This window comes from Pectinophora gossypiella, chromosome 3, assembly GCF_024362695.1.
Source record: "Pectinophora gossypiella chromosome 3, ilPecGoss1.1, whole genome shotgun sequence".
Taxonomy (NCBI): Eukaryota; Metazoa; Arthropoda; class Insecta; order Lepidoptera; family Gelechiidae; genus Pectinophora; species Pectinophora gossypiella.
In genome coordinates, this window is record NC_065406.1 from 16115538 (window position 1) to 16135592 (window position 20055).

General features: G+C 35.1%; 2 long non-coding RNA genes across 2 annotated transcripts; both read right to left on the bottom strand.

Moving 5' to 3' along the window:
- Positions 1-2929: 2929 nt before the first annotated feature.
- On the bottom strand, positions 2930-8567 carry LOC126382189 (uncharacterized). Its single transcript, XR_007569032.1, has 3 exons — positions 8487-8567; positions 3939-4090; positions 2930-3300 (listed from the first exon to the last, which is right to left on the bottom strand). It is a non-coding gene; the product is annotated as an uncharacterized LOC126382189 (long non-coding RNA).
- A 3954-nt stretch (positions 8568-12521) lies between these two features.
- On the bottom strand, positions 12522-18133 carry LOC126382190 (uncharacterized). Its single transcript, XR_007569033.1, has 3 exons — positions 18053-18133; positions 13505-13656; positions 12522-12866 (listed from the first exon to the last, which is right to left on the bottom strand). It is a non-coding gene; the product is annotated as an uncharacterized LOC126382190 (long non-coding RNA).
- Between the last annotated feature and the right edge of the window lie 1922 nt (positions 18134-20055).

The following is a 20055-nucleotide window of genomic DNA, read 5'->3' on the forward strand; positions in this document are numbered from 1 at the left end:
AATTCTGAACACAAATTGTGTTCCCTTCAACCACTTCATATTCAATCGCGTAAAGTTAGAGCCATCTAAACACACCTCAAACTTAACGGCTTGACTGGCCTAAGGGCCCGTGCGGGGTAAAGTTAGAAACTATTAAAATAAATTCTTCTTCTATCGTGTGTTGTACCAACCTCATCAGCCCTCATGCCAGGGTTATTATTGAGCTGCAAAAAGCTCTGACATGAAACATGTAACGACTACGTACTTACGTCAGTAACTAGTAACTGGGACCAATGGCTTAACGCGCATTCCCAAGCACGAATCATCTTGAAAAAAAATCTTACTTTCGTATAATCAAGGTGATCAGCCTGTAATGCCCTAAACAAACTAGGGACCACAAAGTGATTTTTGTGATATTATGTCCCACAGGAATTCGAACCCGAGACTTAAGATGATTATACATTGTTTTAAGTTTACGCGGTTATTATCATAATTAAAGCACATAATAACGGGTTCTTACCGCGTTTAAATGGGGATATGAGACTCCCGATATTTCGACACTGTTGCAAGTGCCAAGTGCCAAGTGTCCCGTGATCATGGCACTTGCAACAGTGTCGAAATATTGGGAGTCTCATATCCCCATTTAAACGCGGTAAGAACCCGTTATTATGTGCTCAGATGATTATCCGAGATGGTTTGAGAGAAAGGAGGATTTAAAAGAGGGCGAATTCTGTAATCTGTAAAAGCCCTGTTCGGAGAACGAGTGACTTATAAGGCCCCCCTAACATGCTCAACATGATAAAAATATTGATTGAGTCGATAAGTTTTGTCGATATCGATAACATGCGTGTCACGCTCGATAAATTGACCATGTCAAAATTTTATCACGCATAATTTAACCTGGCAGAATCAGAATCAGAATCATTTATTCAACGTAATTATTATGGATAAACTTGTTGAAGGTCAATGTAACATTTTTGAATTTACGTCATTTCGCAAGGTGTTATGGCTGAGGAGAAGAAATGACAAGAAACTGCAACAGCAACACATCTTTTAAATCAATGAGGGTACATTACAAGTTATTTAATAACTAGAGGAACACATTCAATACCAGACATTTTTATCATTTAGGTAATCAATAATCTTATAATAGGCTTTTTTACATAAAGTAAGCTTCACGTGAGCTTTAAATTTATACTCTGACAAATTTAAAATATTATCTGGTATTTTATTGTAAAAACGTATACATAACCCCAAAAAAGATGAATTTAATTTACTTAATCTAGAATTTTATTTTTATTCCTTGTATTGTAAGTATACCTTTCACAGTTTCTCGGAAGGAGAGATACATTTTTACGCACATACATAATATTTTCATAAATATATTGACTTGCGACCGTCAGTATATTTATTTCTTTAAACAGCTCCCTTAAAGAGTCCCGACAACGCAGATAATAAATAGCGCGAACTGCCCTGTTTTGAATAATGAAAATAGTTTCTACATCAGCGGCTCGACCCCACAATAAAATACCGTAAGACATTATACTGTGGAAGTAGCTGAAGTAGGGCATATGCTGCTGAATTTAGCTTGCTCGCTAGTGATACAATATGTGGGCCCCATTGAAGTTTTGAATCTACAGTAATTCCTAAGAAAACGGTGTGTTCAACAAAATCTAGTTTCTCGTCGTTAATTTTAATGTTATTAGTTACTTTCTTTACGTTTGGTAGAATAAATGGTGATGTGTTTGTACTATTAGATATAAGTGTAAATAAATAAATAAATAAATAAATAAATAAATTTAATACACTTCGTTTTCTTAGCATTTAGAACTAGGTTATTTACTGTAAACCAGCTTAGAACCTGCGACACAGCGCTGTTTGCTTCGTCAAGTTCCTCTAACTTTCTATTGATTTTAAATATAAGTTCAGTCAAGGTTTAAAGTCCTGGCTCAGGTTCTTTAACACTGAATTCGACTTGTTTGGATCATAGTTAATTGATATCACTTGGTTTCCAGAATTTATGCCCGGTTAGTGGCAATAGACTCGTCTCCTATTACAAGGGACTTAATATGGTGAAGACTTACAGTATGTACGTTCTACACATCTCTGCCTATCCCTTTAGGGATATAGGTATGAGCACATTTATTTATTTATTATTTATTTATTCAATTCAATTCACAATATAAGCTTACAGCTAACGCCAAAGCAGTTATATGTGCACATGATTCCAACTACTGTAACAGAACGCACCACAATAATCGTCGCGGTTGGAGTCATCTAGTTTATTTTCAATAAACTTTAATGTACATCAATAATGTGTACAAATATTTGTCTAAAAGTTAGTAGGTACTTAACAGTAACTAAAAGGTTTAGTTATGGGGTGAAATATTGTAACAGAACGCACCACAATAATCGTCGCGGTTGGAGTCATCTAGTTTATTTTCAATAAACTTTAATGTACATCAATAATGTGTACAAATATTTGTCTAAAAGTTAGTAGGTACTTAACAGTAACTAAAAGGTTTAGTTATGGGGTGAAATATTTTTTCGACTTTTATTTATTATTTTCGTCCTTTTGAATTTATATTTTTATTATTATAATATTCTTTTATTTTTAGATTTTAGACAGGGAAAAACCATAATTGGAAATTTGAGAAACATGTAGGCTTTGTTTCACTTTTAGGTTTCATAATTTCTTAGACCTACAAACAAATGGAATTCAGTGGTCTCTGCTTGCCCTGGTGGGAAGTGGGCGTGAGTTTGTGTATGTATGTATCTACGAACCTATATGGAAGTGATAATGATTTTTTAGTGATTATACCATTATGTAAATACTTAATTCTTAATTCGAATCTAGTGTTTCTATAAGGCAACTTTTTTTATTATTTTTATAAATTTAACGCCATCTATTAGCGAATAGATTTGGATAAGTGCGTCTACTCGTACATAGATGGAGTGGGAAAAGGACTGACATTTGTGAAAAGCAGGACTTCATTTCTAGGCAGCTTGATAGCTAGAAGTCATTGTAGTACCATAGCTTGCCAATAGATGGAGCTGTACGATATCAATAAAAATAATCAACCAGGGGATTATTAATGAAACATACTACTTTTCTCCAAAACTGCTTTATTTACTATTGATGTTCATAATTAACAATGTACCTTTGATGTGAGAAACAGTAGCATGCTTGTAGGCTTAAATCTTTCATCTTGCTAAATCTGTCCGTCATTCAAATTTGTTTTCCCATAATTTTCTTTAATATTCTGCAACAGATTCCAGGTTTGGAGTAGATATCTGTCCCTCCTGGATCTTTGGACGATTCTGAAAGTAATTCAAACTGAAATTAGGGGTAAATTCTATGTGTGAGCATAACCACTGTCTAGTACCTACTAAGACGATGACTTGCATTTACTTATTGTTTCTACAGGTATTATTTGTGATTCACAGGACTCTAATAAACTAATAAAAACATGTAAGTACAATAGGAGTAGGATTCATTCTTATTCTCAAAAGATTATGAAGGGAGATCAAATCTCATCATGAAAGCCAGTTTTAAGCGAAACCGTTTTGCTAATAACTTTTTATTTTATGTATCAGTCCAGAAACTATTGGTTGATTTCATGTCTGGTAGGTATGTAATTTACTAATTATTATATTACTCATCAAAAAAACAAGGTTGTTAGTGACTGAGCATATGTAGGAATTTAAGGAATATTTGAAAAATTTCATCTGTTAATATCTCATTAAATCCTAAACAGATTCAAATAATTCTTGTAGTCCTGATAAGAACTATTTCCCCATACATGGAGTTAAGTAATAAAATTTTGCTTGATTGCTGTTTGATAGTTGAAATTATCATAAGAAAAATTGGAACAAATGGTTGAAACAGTGACTTTTTGCACTACGAATTTCTCTATAAAATACTTAACGAATACAAAAGGTATTTATTAATTTCTTACCTGGCGAGTGAATATTTTATAGGATACATTATAAACATCGTCAAGAAGTCTTCAATCTTACTAATTATTGTAGCTAAAACCCGTACGTTGCATCTTATTTTGTCTTCCTTCCATTATGATTCCCACTATTCTGTAGTCATATTAAACACAATCTGAAAGGTTTAATAATTATATTTAACACAAAAAGTACACTAATTGTCCAAACAATACAAACCACACTACTTGATTCAACTGTTTTGTTTAACTGTGAGAACGAATGAAGGATATGTTCAGTTTACGTCACAGGAATACATAGATTATAAAAAGGCATACGAAATTTTAGAGTTTGTTAATTAGGATTCGAGATAAGGATGTTATTTTGAAAGAATATGTACGAATTTATGGAATAAAATTATTTAAAATACAAAAATAGACATTAGGATAGTTTGAATTTTCGCGGGAGTAGCAAGCACCAAAAGGGTGTCGATGTAAAAATATATGAATGAAGGGTTTTGAGCTGGTATATTTTACAAAATTGAAAATAATAGCTATATTACGTAGTATTTGTTGTTGAAATTGATTTATAAAGCATACGAAGTTCGTACCTATCGTTTAAAATATTATTCTAATTTTTTAGAACTGTAATTCGTGAAAATTGAAAAAATCATGGAAAAAAAAGTAAAACTAAAATAATGCCAAGTGTGAATCGCATTATTTTGAGGGGTTCCGTGCCTACAATTGAAAGAACATTTAGTGAACAAAAACATGAACGTGAATTGATCGTGAATTTTATATTGCTAGTATGTTGTCGTTGTTAATGACAAGCCAAAACATGCATTGGAGGATCGGGTTTGTAGAGTGGGGAATCTTTTTAAATGTTTGATTTATTGTGTTTCTATGAATTTGTAGTTGTGATGGCAATGGAGATGCATTGTTTTTGAAAGTTTCAGCTACCTAATTGTCACAGTTTAAGAGATATAGAGGAATTTAGGTATTATTCATGGTTTTTGTCTCCAAAAACGGAACCGTTTTTGGATTGTTGACAAGGTGTTGTATTGTACGCGTTTTAGACCCTAAAATAGAACAATCCAGAAGTCACGCCACTTTTCGCGTACACAGAGAAACAGCCAATAAGGTTGAGGAGCTTGGTTTGTGTAGATTATGTAAATTAGAGATGTGTGCGAGAAACGTCAGGCAAATGGTCGAGCGAGTGTTTGGCTTTTTAGAAATTCTACAAAATTGGATATATTTTTTATCTAAAATTCTGCAGTTCTGATTTGATAAATTAAATAGAATTTGATTAAATAAATAACATCATTAGTATTATAGTCTACTTAAGAATAAAAATAAAATTAAATGAATATTTTTATGTCAATAAGAAGTATGAGATTTTCAATAAATACCTCGATTGTCAATGTCGGGTAAATGTCATTTGGATGTTTTTGAGGCGCTAGTGGTAGCAATATCGCGATTGCCTGATAGATGAGAGGGAGCATAACGGGTATAAAAGGGGTTTTGCACGATTTTTTGGAGGACTTCATTCGTGGCATGAGTAGCAGAAAGTGCTGTCGGTTTTATAAGAAACTTCGTTGGTGACATTAGCAGCTGGAGGTGCTGCCGGTTTTAGAAAATTCAAGTCGGACTAGAGTTTCTGTAAGTCGGTAGGGATCCGTTCTGCTGGATTACCAGCTGTCGCGACTTTTGAGAGCTCCGTAGCTCAGGATTACAGTGCGCGATTATTATTTTGTCAAAATATGTAAATTTGCTCTTTAATCAGCTATTCGAACCTTCCGTGGTGTAGTTGATCGTCTACCGCGCTAGAATAGGGATTAGAATTAGTTTCCGTGCGTAGATTACGTGAAATATGTAGGTTTTGTCCGACAAAAGTCCGCGGAGTGCGCTGTAGGGACCTTGTTAGGTTTAAACTAGGAAGTGTGGTGTACTAATTACCTTTTCTTTCAGGCATCGTTGGAAACAGGTCTGAGATCATCAGATCTCAGACGACAGGTACAATTTTACGCTAAAGATAGGGCCCGATAGGAGTAGGATGTGTCAAAAGTGTGTAGGGAAGCTTGCGAACGTAGGGATCATGTGCTGCTTGTGATTGTTTACCTTTGTTTGTGTTTTGTTATTATTTATGTTATTTTATGTAGTTTATGTATGTTTATCTATTTAACTTTTTGACTGACACTTTACTGACGCGTAGGGAATGACTGCTTGCGATATATTCTGACTGGATTTTATTATCTTATTGGTTATGTTTGGGCTGTGTGTCAATGTTTACAATGAAAATTGTGCATATTGCCGCATAGACTGAACAAAAATGTTCTGCTTGTAGTTCTGTGTGTTGGGATCCACATTTCGAGGTAATATAATTACTGCCTGGAGATGGGGTGATCAGTATGCAGAATGAGGTATCCTTGTTTTAGAGGTAACCTCATGGATTTAGATTTTTACCTTATATTGTGAACCTAGACTGTTGGTCCAGGTTGGATTGTAATCTTGCTGTGTTTTATTGTAGTTAGAATTCCCCTGAGGATTCTATTCGAAAACCAATCTGAAGTTACACAGGGTGAACCTTTATGGTTTACGGCCTGCTACCTCACTGTGTCAATGTAGAATAATTGTAGGAACAGTTGTTGTTACCACTGTAACATGGTTCTGGATTGTTCTATAGTGGTGCTTTGGGAGATACAGCTATCTACAGGAGTGGGGCGGTGAGATATTATTATCCATGACCTTCTTTCTGATATTGGGACAGGATGACCATCCGCCAATATGAGATGAAGCTAGATAATCAGTATCGAGCCAGCGCTGCGACTTGGATAGTCAGGTTGGATTGCCTCCTCCTGATGAGCGGTTGTGCGTGGCGATGCTTTCGAGTATGAAGACTCTAGCCGATGCCATATAATCAGTATTGTATGGTATGGGTCAACTCTGTCCTCTTGTGTTATGATGTAAATTTATTATGACCCACTCTGGACCTATCAGCTTATTGTGGCTTATCAAGCCATGTAAATAATACAATTAATTACTAATTTGAATTGAATTATAAAAGTCTGGATACCATGAGATGAAGGCTTTTGAATAAACTTATATACTCTGAATCTGTGTTGTTATTTCACCTATGTGACTTAACATGACTTCTATATACTTACTGTATTGTCCGGGCCTGCCTGGCTTGATTACACTGATATACAAACCAATTCAACACAATTTATTTGTGTTATTTTACTATTCTTTTACCTGATAACACCTTAATGTCACTGCTGCTAGTTTGTGACATACCAAACTTTACAACCTATACCTTGTCCGGGGGTTTACCTGGCCTGATTTCACTATGCGACATGTTTGCTTACTAATATGCAATATTATTGCAATAATGCATTTATGCATAACAATTACATCCAGTTTGACTGCATATATTCTTGTGATTCATGGTTGGTATCATATTCATGACCATCCATCTCACACTCATACTTATTCCTATGGCTGGTGTTATTGCAATGCCGCTGAAGCCATAGTAGGGACGTTAGGGACATTTTTGCTTAGTATACTCGGGGTCAATCCAGTTCGGTAGTCTCTGCTTCTGTTGATCCTCTTGCACTGTGGTGTATTGGGGGGAGGACAGTGATGAGTAGCTGCGTATTGCCTTCGGTTGCTAAGTCGCTCATTCGTTTTGTTAGGGACCTTTTGCTTAGTATATTTGGGGTCAATCCAGTTCGGTAGTCACTGCTTCTGTTGATCCTCTTGCACTGTGGTGTATTGGGGGGAGGACAGTGATGAGTAGCTGCATATTGGCTTCCGGTTGCTAAGTCGCTCACATACTTACCTTTTTGCGCCATGGCTATGGTGCTAACTATGCATCACAATGAGTTGTGTTGTTAGATTGGATGTAAATCTGTCTAACTTAAATAATTTTATTACATATGTGAAATTGGTGTTGGGAAACTCTTCCCTTTACCTACCAACTATTTACCTAATGCTCCTGATATGTCACATATTTTATGTGCTTATCATTCCATAAAAAACCTATATGTTTCTTTCGGAGAGGGGCCTAAATCAGGGTAGGGCCTCATTCGCCGGTGAGCGTGGTCGGGGCTCGAAACGGCACCCTATACTATTACATTGTTGGTATGGTATTCTAATCCTTTTCCTATGTTCCTAGGTCTTTTACAATAATAATACTAAATTCCTAAACATATTTCAAATAACTAACTTATATCTTACCTTCTTGTAAGTCTCTCTTGTTTAATTTGTTTAATTATAAGCTTTAATCAGTGTTATTAAGTTTAGGTTTGCTTGGCGTTGACCTGACTGTTTTTAAACTATAAATATTTATAATAACTTCCATTCCATTGCCCTATTACTTAGATACTTACTTGACTTTCTCATTTACAATAGTGACATAATTATAACCTATTTGTATTGTTATTAAGTATATATGTAGTATATTAAGTTAGTATTATTCTTTATTTACATGCCCTCAATAACATGCATTCATATCTGACTCAGCTACCTTCATATAAAAGAATTTGAGTTACTACAAAACACAACATAAGGTCCTACCTTTATACTAGACGATCACAACAATAATAATGGCCATTTTAATCACTTAATTTGACTATAACCCAGGGTCGAATCCTGGTCATTTAGTCGTGGAGTGGAGTGTGTGGGGTTAATAAGTAAATTATGTAAGGGGGGGTGCGTTACAATTTGGTGCCGTGACCATGATTATGAGGTCTCAAATGCTGGGAAAAGATTGGATGTCTTGGGGGCGTGAAATTTGATATGTATGTGTATATAACTAGGGGTTTATAAAGATGTGAAATGTTTATGTATGTGTTAATGTAATCTAAGGGAAACATAAAGACATGTATGTATGGTTAGATTAATGCGGGGGCGTGAAAATTTGATATGTATGTATGTAAAACTATGACTTATAAATGTGTGAAGTGTTTATGTATGTATTAATGTAACCTAGGAAAGGCGTAAAGCTATGTATGTACATCAATAATGATGTGGAGGCCTAAAGTTATGTATGTACATCAATAATGATGTGGAGAGTAAAGTTATGTATGTATCTCAAGAATTATGAGGGAGCATAAAGCTATGCATGTACCTCAAAATTATGAGGGGTCATAAAGTTATGTATGTATCTCAAGAATTATATGGGGGCGTAAAGCTATGTATGTACTTAGAGAATTATGTGGGGGCGTGAAGCTATGTATGTATCTTAAATGTCCAGCAGGGGCATTCTATTTTTGTGAATAGTAAGGGTTTGAGACTAACCTACCAACCCTGATGTCATAAAGGGGTGAAGTTTGTGTTAAAACGGTTCAATCTTATGTTTTAATTATCAATTATTATAAATAAGAGACTGATTATCATCAATATTCTAATGTTATTTCATATTATAATAAGTACAGTTGTCATATTCTGTTTGTTTTTATTTATTATTATTTCACTTTAATTTCACTGTGTATGTCCATGTCATTTTTGTTTTATCTCACTGTGCATGCTTATATTATTTTCTATGTGTCACTTTCAGTATCCTCTTACTGTGGCCAAGACACCTTTAGCCTAACCACGGTCACATGAGTCTGTGTGATTGGCAGTAAGAAAATCCTTCCTACACCTTCTCCTTTCCACTATCCGCCTGTTGCCTTAGGTCTCATGGTACAGGTATCCCGCCCTATGTATCTATTTATGTATTTTCTGTGTAGGTATGGCTAGGGCTAGGGCAGTAGGTCGATAGGCAAAATGACTTGCTAGCATTGTAGGGTTTCGTTCTTGCATAGTTAGGCAGGGCTATATTATCATTCCGAAGCTGTAGGTTATGTAGAAACATGCGCGTAACTGAAAACAAAATAAAATAGCATTGTAAGCGTGTTGTGAACAAGATGCAAGTGAAGGTTTTCCAACGTACAGGCGTATTATTTTAAGTAACCAAACTTTTATAATTACCTTGTGTCATCTTTTATATGTTTTTACTAGGTAGAATCTTCTTATTTACGATGATTTCTTTAATAATCACGACGAAATAATCGTATTACAACAGATGGTTCTCTCCAGTTGTCAATCTGACATTAAATTTGTTTGTTTTTGGTGTGTCTAAGTACGTAGACAAGGATCATCTTACATACAGCCTTGTTTTAAGTTCATAGTTTGACAAAGGCAAACTTTTTTATTAAATAAGCGTGTTTATTTAGTATTTTCATAGATACAATTTATCTAAGGCTATAGAATGTAATTTGTGATGTTTTGATGTAGGTTTATCTTACTTTTTTAATAAAATAATTAACAAAATCGATCGATCTAAACTAAAATCGATATTAATCGGTTCGTGTATAGATGCTTTATTTTGCCTGCCATCTGGTGACGAGTAAGAGTATTAGTTTGACATTTTATTAGATAGACTTCGCATAGAGTCTCATATCGACGGACAAATTATTAGTTCCGTTGTTCACCGTTAGAGTGCGTTGATATGTATTATTTAATTGTTTTGTTTTGTTTTTTTTATCGTATTTTTTTTTTATTAGATTAAAATTACATAGGGATTTTAAATGTTTTATTTGCTTGTTTAGTTTATTAACATAAACGCGTTGTTGACCGCAGTTGTGATACGCGGGTAATTTAATAGGGTTACTATTGACCACGGTAGGTAATTTAGCTAGGGTTAGTGTTGATCAAGGTTATTTTATTAGGTCAATAATCGGAAGGGTCAATAACCGAAAGGGTCAATAGTCGTGGTCATTGATCGGTTTATTGGTCAAGGTCATTCATACCGGGTCATTGACACGGGGTCATTGATCGGTTTTATTGCTCAAGGTCATTGATACCGGGTCATTGACACGGGGTCATTGATCGGTTTTATTGGTCAAGGTCATTGATACCGGGGGTCATTAGTCGAGGTCTTTGCCGAGGTCAGGGATAAGTGGTCGTTGACCGGATTATAGGTTAGGTTATTGACTTGACCTACTTCCATTAGTTCCAATGTTCTCTCATAGATGGCGTTAGTTGTTTTGAAATCATTATCTCTATATTTAGATTAAATTGAATTTGATAGATTTAATTTAAATAATTTTAAATAGTTTACTTTTGTTTTGTTTATTACTCAATTATTGAGTTATTATTTATTTATATTTGTTTTGTTTTTTTTTACTTTTAATGTTATTATGGTAATTGTTATAAGAGATATTTATTAAATTTATTTTTAAAATAATTATATTCAATAAGGGTTTAATTATTCAAATAATTAGGATATTATTAATTATTATGGTTATTTAATAATATTATTGATGTATAATTACGATATTTTTGTTTTTTTTATATGTATAAATATTTTGACATCACGCTCGTGTTCCCAAAGGAGTAGGCAGTAATATATAATATTATATCTTATATTTAGGGAAGTAATTAGGAAACATTTTAGTATACCTGTCTATTTATATGAGTGTAATTGTATATCATTTTATTTTCAAATTTTGCTATTATTTCAGTATTTATTTATTTTACTCTTGCTTCTATGCTGTTCTGGGAGCATATAAAAAACATAGAACGCGTTCAGCTGCTTCTCTTCCCGGGCATGTCGTGAAAACCGACAGAGGGATGGTGTCCTCTGGCATGATGGACTGATGTTGTGGGCGATGGGCTGATCCTTTGTCGCCATAGGGTTCGTCATATCCATCTTTGGACTTCGTATCGGCGGTGGCTGCAGGTTGTCTTTGATTGCTTGTGGCTCTGCCCACCCCATTGGGGATTGCGGGCGTGAGTTTATGTATGTATGTATGTTACTCTTGAGGGGAGTTGGGCGGTCATTCCTGGGGGGAAATTAGGTAAATTGTCATTGTATATAAGATTTAATAAAGGTTGAATAAGATCTTCTTTCGGAAGTCTTATTATAGTAATATGGAAGTTGCTTTATATATTTCTTAAAAGCTAGGTTATTGTGGTGTTTCTTTTATTTTTTATAAATTATCACTACGATAAACTACGTAATAATTTAGGGGGCGATTGTAACAGAACGCACCACAATAATCGTCGCGGTTGGAGTCATCTAGTTTATTTTCAATAAACTTTAATGTACATCAATAATGTGTACAAATATTTGTCTAAAAGTTAGTAGGTACTTAACAGTAACTAAAAGGTTTAGTTATGGGGTGAAATATTTTTTCGACTTTTATTTATTATTTTCGTCCTTTTGAATTTATATTTTTATTATTATAATATTCTTTTATTTTTAGATTTTAGACAGGGAAAAACCATAATTGGAAATTTGAGAAACATGTAGGCTTTGTTTCACTTTTAGGTTTCATAATTTCTTAGACCTACAAACAAATGGAATTCAGTGGTCTCTGCTTGCCCTGGTGGGAAGTGGGCGTGAGTTTGTGTATGTATGTATCTACGAACCTATATGGAAGTGATAATGATTTTTTAGTGATTATACCATTATGTAAATACTTAATTCTTAATTCGAATCTAGTGTTTCTATAAGGCAACTTTTTTTATTATTTTTATAAATTTAACGCCATCTATTAGCGAATAGATTTGGATAAGTGCGTCTACTCGTACATAGATGGAGTGGGAAAAGGACTGACATTTGTGAAAAGCAGGACTTCATTTCTAGGCAGCTTGATAGCTAGAAGTCATTGTAGTACCATAGCTTGCCAATAGATGGAGCTGTACGATATCAATAAAAATAATCAACCAGGGGATTATTAATGAAACATACTACTTTTCTCCAAAACTGCTTTATTTACTATTGATGTTCATAATTAACAATGTACCTTTGATGTGAGAAACAGTAGCATGCTTGTAGGCTTAAATCTTTCATCTTGCTAAATCTGTCCGTCATTCAAATTTGTTTTCCCATAATTTTCTTTAATATTCTGCAACAGATTCCAGGTTTGGAGTAGATATCTGTCCCTCCTGGATCTTTGGACGATTCTGAAAGTAATTCAAACTGAAATTAGGGGTAAATTCTATGTGTGAGCATAACCACTGTCTAGTACCTACTAAGACGATGACTTGCATTTACTTATTGTTTCTACAGGTATTATTTGTGATTCACAGGACTCTAATAAACTAATAAAAACATGTAAGTACAATAGGAGTAGGATTCATTCTTATTCTCAAAAGATTATGAAGGGAGATCAAATCTCATCATGAAAGCCAGTTTTAAGCGAAACCGTTTTGCTAATAACTTTTTATTTTATGTATCAGTCCAGAAACTATTGGTTGATTTCATGTCTGGTAGGTATGTAATTTACTAATTATTATATTACTCATCAAAAAAACAAGGTTGTTAGTGACTGAGCATATGTAGGAATTTAAGGAATATTTGAAAAATTTCATCTGTTAATATCTCATTAAATCCTAAACAGATTCAAATAATTCTTGTAGTCCTGATAAGAACTATTTCCCCATACATGGAGTTAAGTAATAAAATTTTGCTTGATTGCTGTTTGATAGTTGAAATTATCATAAGAAAAATTGGAACAAATGGTTGAAACAGTGACTTTTTGCACTACGAATTTCTCTATAAAATACTTAACGAATACAAAAGGTATTTATTAATTTCTTACCTGGCGAGTGAATATTTTATAGGATACATTATAAACATCGTCAAGAAGTCTTCAATCTTACTAATTATTGTAGCTAAAACCCGTACGTTGCATCTTATTTTGTCTTCCTTCCATTATGATTCCCACTATTCTGTAGTCATATTAAACACAATCTGAAAGGTTTAATAATTATATTTAACACAAAAAGTACACTAATTGTCCAAACAATACAAACCACACTACTTGATTCAACTGTTTTGTTTAACTGTGAGAACGAATGAAGGATATGTTCAGTTTACGTCACAGGAATACATAGATTATAAAAAGGCATACGAAATTTTAGAGTTTGTTAATTAGGATTCGAGATAAGGATGTTATTTTGAAAGAATATGTACGAATTTATGGAATAAAATTATTTAAAATACAAAAATAGACATTAGGATAGTTTGAATTTTCGCGGGAGTAGCAAGCACCAAAAGGGTGTCGATGTAAAAATATATGAATGAAGGGTTTTGAGCTGGTATATTTTACAAAATTGAAAATAATAGCTATATTACGTAGTATTTGTTGTTGAAATTGATTTATAAAGCATACGAAGTTCGTACCTATCGTTTAAAATATTATTCTAATTTTTTAGAACTGTAATTCGTGAAAATTGAAAAAATCATGGAAAAAAAAGTAAAACTAAAATAATGCCAAGTGTGAATCGCATTATTTTGAGGGGTTCCGTGCCTACAATTGAAAGAACATTTAGTGAACAAAAACATGAACGTGAATTGATCGTGAATTTTATATTGCTAGTATGTTGTCGTTGTTAATGACAAGCCAAAACATGCATTGGAGGATCGGGTTTGTAGAGTGGGGAATCTTTTTAAATGTTTGATTTATTGTGTTTCTATGAATTTGTAGTTGTGATGGCAATGGAGATGCATTGTTTTTGAAAGTTTCAGCTACCTAATTGTCACAGTTTAAGAGATATAGAGGAATTTAGGTATTATTCATGGTTTTTGTCTCCAAAAACGGAACCGTTTTTGGATTGTTGACAAGGTGTTGTATTGTACGCGTTTTAGACCCTAAAATAGAACAATCCAGAAGTCACGCCACTTTTCGCGTACACAGAGAAACAGCCAATAAGGTTGAGGAGCTTGGTTTGTGTAGATTATGTAAATTAGAGATGTGTGCGAGAAACGTCAGGCAAATGGTCGAGCGAGTGTTTGGCTTTTTAGAAATTCTACAAAATTGGATATATTTTTTATCTAAAATTCTGCAGTTCTGATTTGATAAATTAAATAGAATTTGATTAAATAAATAACATCATTAGTATTATAGTCTACTTAAGAATAAAAATAAAATTAAATGAATATTTTTATGTCAATAAGAAGTATGAGATTTTCAATAAATACCTCGATTGTCAATGTCGGGTAAATGTCATTTGGATGTTTTTGAGGCGCTAGTGGTAGCAATATCGCGATTGCCTGATAGATGAGAGGGAGCATAACGGGTATAAAAGGGGTTTTGCACGATTTTTTGGAGGACTTCATTCGTGGCATGAGTAGCAGAAAGTGCTGTCGGTTTTATAAGAAACTTCGTTGGTGACATTAGCAGCTGGAGGTGCTGCCGGTTTTAGAAAATTCAAGTCGGACTAGAGTTTCTGTAAGTCGGTAGGGATCCGTTCTGCTGGATTACCAGCTGTCGCGACTTTTGAGAGCTCCGTAGCTCAGGATTACAGTGCGCGATTATTATTTTGTCAAAATATGTAAATTTGCTCTTTAATCAGCTATTCGAACCTTCCGTGGTGTAGTTGATCGTCTACCGCGCTAGAATAGGGATTAGAATTAGTTTCCGTGCGTAGATTACGTGAAATATGTAGGTTTTGTCCGACAAAAGTCCGCGGAGTGCGCTGTAGGGACCTTGTTAGGTTTAAACTAGGAAGTGTGGTGTACTAATTACCTTTTCTTTCAGGCATCGTTGGAAACAGGTCTGAGATCATCAGATCTCAGACGACAGGTACAATTTTACGCTAAAGATAGGGCCCGATAGGAGTAGGATGTGTCAAAAGTGTGTAGGGAAGCTTGCGAACGTAGGGATCATGTGCTGCTTGTGATTGTTTACCTTTGTTTGTGTTTTGTTATTATTTATGTTATTTTATGTAGTTTATGTATGTTTATCTATTTAACTTTTTGACTGACACTTTACTGACGCGTAGGGAATGACTGCTTGCGATATATTCTGACTGGATTTTATTATCTTATTGGTTATGTTTGGGCTGTGTGTCAATGTTTACAATGAAAATTGTGCATATTGCCGCATAGACTGAACAAAAATGTTCTGCTTGTAGTTCTGTGTGTTGGGATCCACATTTCGAGGTAATATAATTACTGCCTGGAGATGGGGTGATCAGTATGCAGAATGAGGTATCCTTGTTTTAGAGGTAACCTCATGGATTTAGATTTTTACCTTATATTGTGAACCTAGACTGTTGGTCCAGGTTGGATTGTAATCTTGCTGTGTTTTATTGTAGTTAGAATTCCCCTGAGGATTCTATTCGAAAACCAATCTGAAGTTACACAGGGTGAACCTTTATGGTTTACGGCCTGCTACCTCACTGTGTCAATGTAGAATAATTGTAGGAACAGTTGTTGTTACCACTGTAACATGGTTCTGGATTGTTCTATAGTGGTGCTTTGGGAGATACAGCTATCTACAGGAGTGGGGCGGTGAGATATTATTATCCATGACCTTCTTTCTGATATTGGGACAGGATGACCATCCGCCAATATGAGATGAAGCTAGATAATCAGTATCGAGCCAGCGCTGCGACTTGGATAGTCAGGTTGGATTGCCTCCTCCTGATGAGCGGTTGTGCGTGGCGATGCTTTCGAGTATGAAGACTCTAGCCGATGCCATATAATCAGTATTGTATGGTATGGGTCAACTCTGTCCTCTTGTGTTATGATGTAAATTTATTATGACCCACTCTGGACCTATCAGCTTATTGTGGCTTATCAAGCCATGTAAATAATACAATTAATTACTAATTTGAATTGAATTATAAAAGTCTGGATACCATGAGATGAAGGCTTTTGAATAAACTTATATACTCTGAATCTGTGTTGTTATTTCACCTATGTGACTTAACATGACTTCTATATACTTACTGTATTGTCCGGGCCTGCCTGGCTTGATTACACTGATATACAAACCAATTCAACACAATTTATTTGTGTTATTTTACTATTCTTTTACCTGATAACACCTTAATGTCACTGCTGCTAGTTTGTGACATACCAAACTTTACAACCTATACCTTGTCCGGGGGTTTACCTGGCCTGATTTCACTATGCGACATGTTTGCTTACTAATATGCAATATTATTGCAATAATGCATTTATGCATAACAATTACATCCAGTTTGACTGCATATATTCTTGTGATTCATGGTTGGTATCATATTCATGACCATCCATCTCACACTCATACTTATTCCTATGGCTGGTGTTATTGCAATGCCGCTGAAGCCATAGTAGGGACGTTAGGGACATTTTTGCTTAGTATACTCGGGGTCAATCCAGTTCGGTAGTCTCTGCTTCTGTTGATCCTCTTGCACTGTGGTGTATTGGGGGGAGGACAGTGATGAGTAGCTGCGTATTGCCTTCGGTTGCTAAGTCGCTCATTCGTTTTGTTAGGGACCTTTTGCTTAGTATATTTGGGGTCAATCCAGTTCGGTAGTCACTGCTTCTGTTGATCCTCTTGCACTGTGGTGTATTGGGGGGAGGACAGTGATGAGTAGCTGCATATTGGCTTCCGGTTGCTAAGTCGCTCACATACTTACCTTTTTGCGCCATGGCTATGGTGCTAACTATGCATCACAATGAGTTGTGTTGTTAGATTGGATGTAAATCTGTCTAACTTAAATAATTTTATTACATATGTGAAATTGGTGTTGGGAAACTCTTCCCTTTACCTACCAACTATTTACCTAATGCTCCTGATATGTCACATATTTTATGTGCTTATCATTCCATAAAAAACCTATATGTTTCTTTCGGAGAGGGGCCTAAATCAGGGTAGGGCCTCATTCGCCGGTGAGCGTGGTCGGGGCTCGAAACGGCACCCTATACTATTACATTGTTGGTATGGTATTCTAATCCTTTTCCTATGTTCCTAGGTCTTTTACAATAATAATACTAAATTCCTAAACATATTTCAAATAACTAACTTATATCTTACCTTCTTGTAAGTCTCTCTTGTTTAATTTGTTTAATTATAAGCTTTAATCAGTGTTATTAAGTTTAGGTTTGCTTGGCGTTGACCTGACTGTTTTTAAACTATAAATATTTATAATAACTTCCATTCCATTGCCCTATTACTTAGATACTTACTTGACTTTCTCATTTACAATAGTGACATAATTATAACCTATTTGTATTGTTATTAAGTATATATGTAGTATATTAAGTTAGTATTATTCTTTATTTACATGCCCTCAATAACATGCATTCATATCTGACTCAGCTACCTTCATATAAAAGAATTTGAGTTACTACAAAACACAACATAAGGTCCTACCTTTATACTAGACGATCACAACAATAATAATGGCCATTTTAATCACTTAATTTGACTATAACCCAGGGTCGAATCCTGGTCATTTAGTCGTGGAGTGGAGTGTGTGGGGTTAATAAGTAAATTATGTAAGGGGGGGTGCGTTACACTACATGCTTAATGAAGTATCTTGCGATGGGTGTCAATCTGACTACCTCCATTGGGATATAGTCGTGAGCTTATGTTCTGTTATGTGTGATAAACATTGAGGGGGGCTTCCCATTTAGGGGGGAGGAGGATCTTCCCCGAACAACTAACAACTAACTTACGATATTTTCTCAATTACATACGTGGTTCCACACGACTTTCCTTATTCGCGAACTATCTAAAAATAGCAAGTCACACCTGGTGAAAAAAATAACGTAGAGGCCAGGCCTGTCTTCCTCATTGCACGAGCCCTTAGGCTACGTTTGCACTGTACGTGGCTTGCTTAACGCTTAGGCCGTGAACATGATGACAACAGTAAACATCAGGGTGACAGCGGCAGCGAATATAACGTATTTACAAATATAGCTTAATGTCCCAAAAGATATTATAAAAAGAGAAGTGAGATATGTTTGTCTACTTACATGGCAATTGGGTAGTTTCCTATGTCAAAGATAAATTATGAAATAGTGATTAGGAAAAACATGTAAGAAAAGAAAATAAAAAAATAAATACTTTTTGATTTTTTTGATTTTTGATTACTAAATGAAGACAGATGTAAGTGACAAAAAACTTTTCTTTTTTGACGTGACATTTTGTCACGTTTTTCTATGACGTCACAGTGTGCTATTTCATTCAAATTCTATCTTAATTTCGTGTTTTGACGTTAAGTAAAAGTAACTCATTTGACTAGTTGGAGACTAGGCTTTTGTTGGCTGTATCACTCAAAGCTTAGTCGCGTTTTTTTCGTTTAAGTAATAATCGACAAGCGCGTTGTGCAGCTGATTCCCAGCGTTCTAATCTGTTCGTTTCTTCAAACACGTCAGAGAACTATGGCTCAGGGCCACTTGGGGTTTATTTAGCGCTTAGTATCCACTGTGTTAAGATCTGCATGTTATGGCCTATATACACGGTCACAAATAACACCAGTGTTACTGTTGTTTTCGGGTCACCAGTTTTTTTATTTTTTATAAAGTCACTAAATCCATCAATACAATATAAACAAGAGTTACTACACAACGTGCGTGCATATATCTACTCAGATATGTTTAAGGCCCACAATAATATAATAAGTTCTCAGCCCTTATGTGTATGATACACATTAATGCGGAAAAGAAAAAGATGAAGGAAAAGAAGAATCTTAACCACTTGCGCCGTCCCTATACACCTGAAAATAGCCCAGCTCAAAGAAAAAGGGAAACACTCACGTGATCAGCTCCTGAATTCTTCTTACCACGCTTGGCTTAAAAAAGCTTTTTTTTACCACAAAAGGCATTAACAATTGGAGAAAGCTGAGGGCTCTCACCCGGTACAACATTTATGGCAACAGCCCCGAGGGTGCCGGGTTAAACGCGAACCTCGCCTCAGAGCTCTGAGAGGATTTTTCAAAGAATTAGCATACTACACATTGCAAACGAGCCCTTACCAAACATATAGACGCTATTTGCCCAAGTGGGGAATCTCACGTCAAAATGGTTGCTAATCGGGTACACAGCCAACAACCCGCCGTGCCCACAGGTTGCTTTGTCTTGTGTACCTGTAAAACTAAAACTTACATCTCATGCATTATACATTGGGGTCGATTGGTGTAAGGATTGGGGTGCGAGCGAGAAATTAGATTACGGTGTGCAATCCATTAAATATTGCGGGTAAATTACGTGTTAGGTTGGCACGAGGCAGGAGGGCTTGTAATTTATTATTAAGTAATTTAATAAAAACTCAAACGCCTCTAACCCGCAGTGGAGTAGCGTGGTCGACTCCGGTTGATTGAGGGGAGGCTTGTGTCTAGGAGTTTTTTTTTTGTTTTTTGACGTGACTTATTG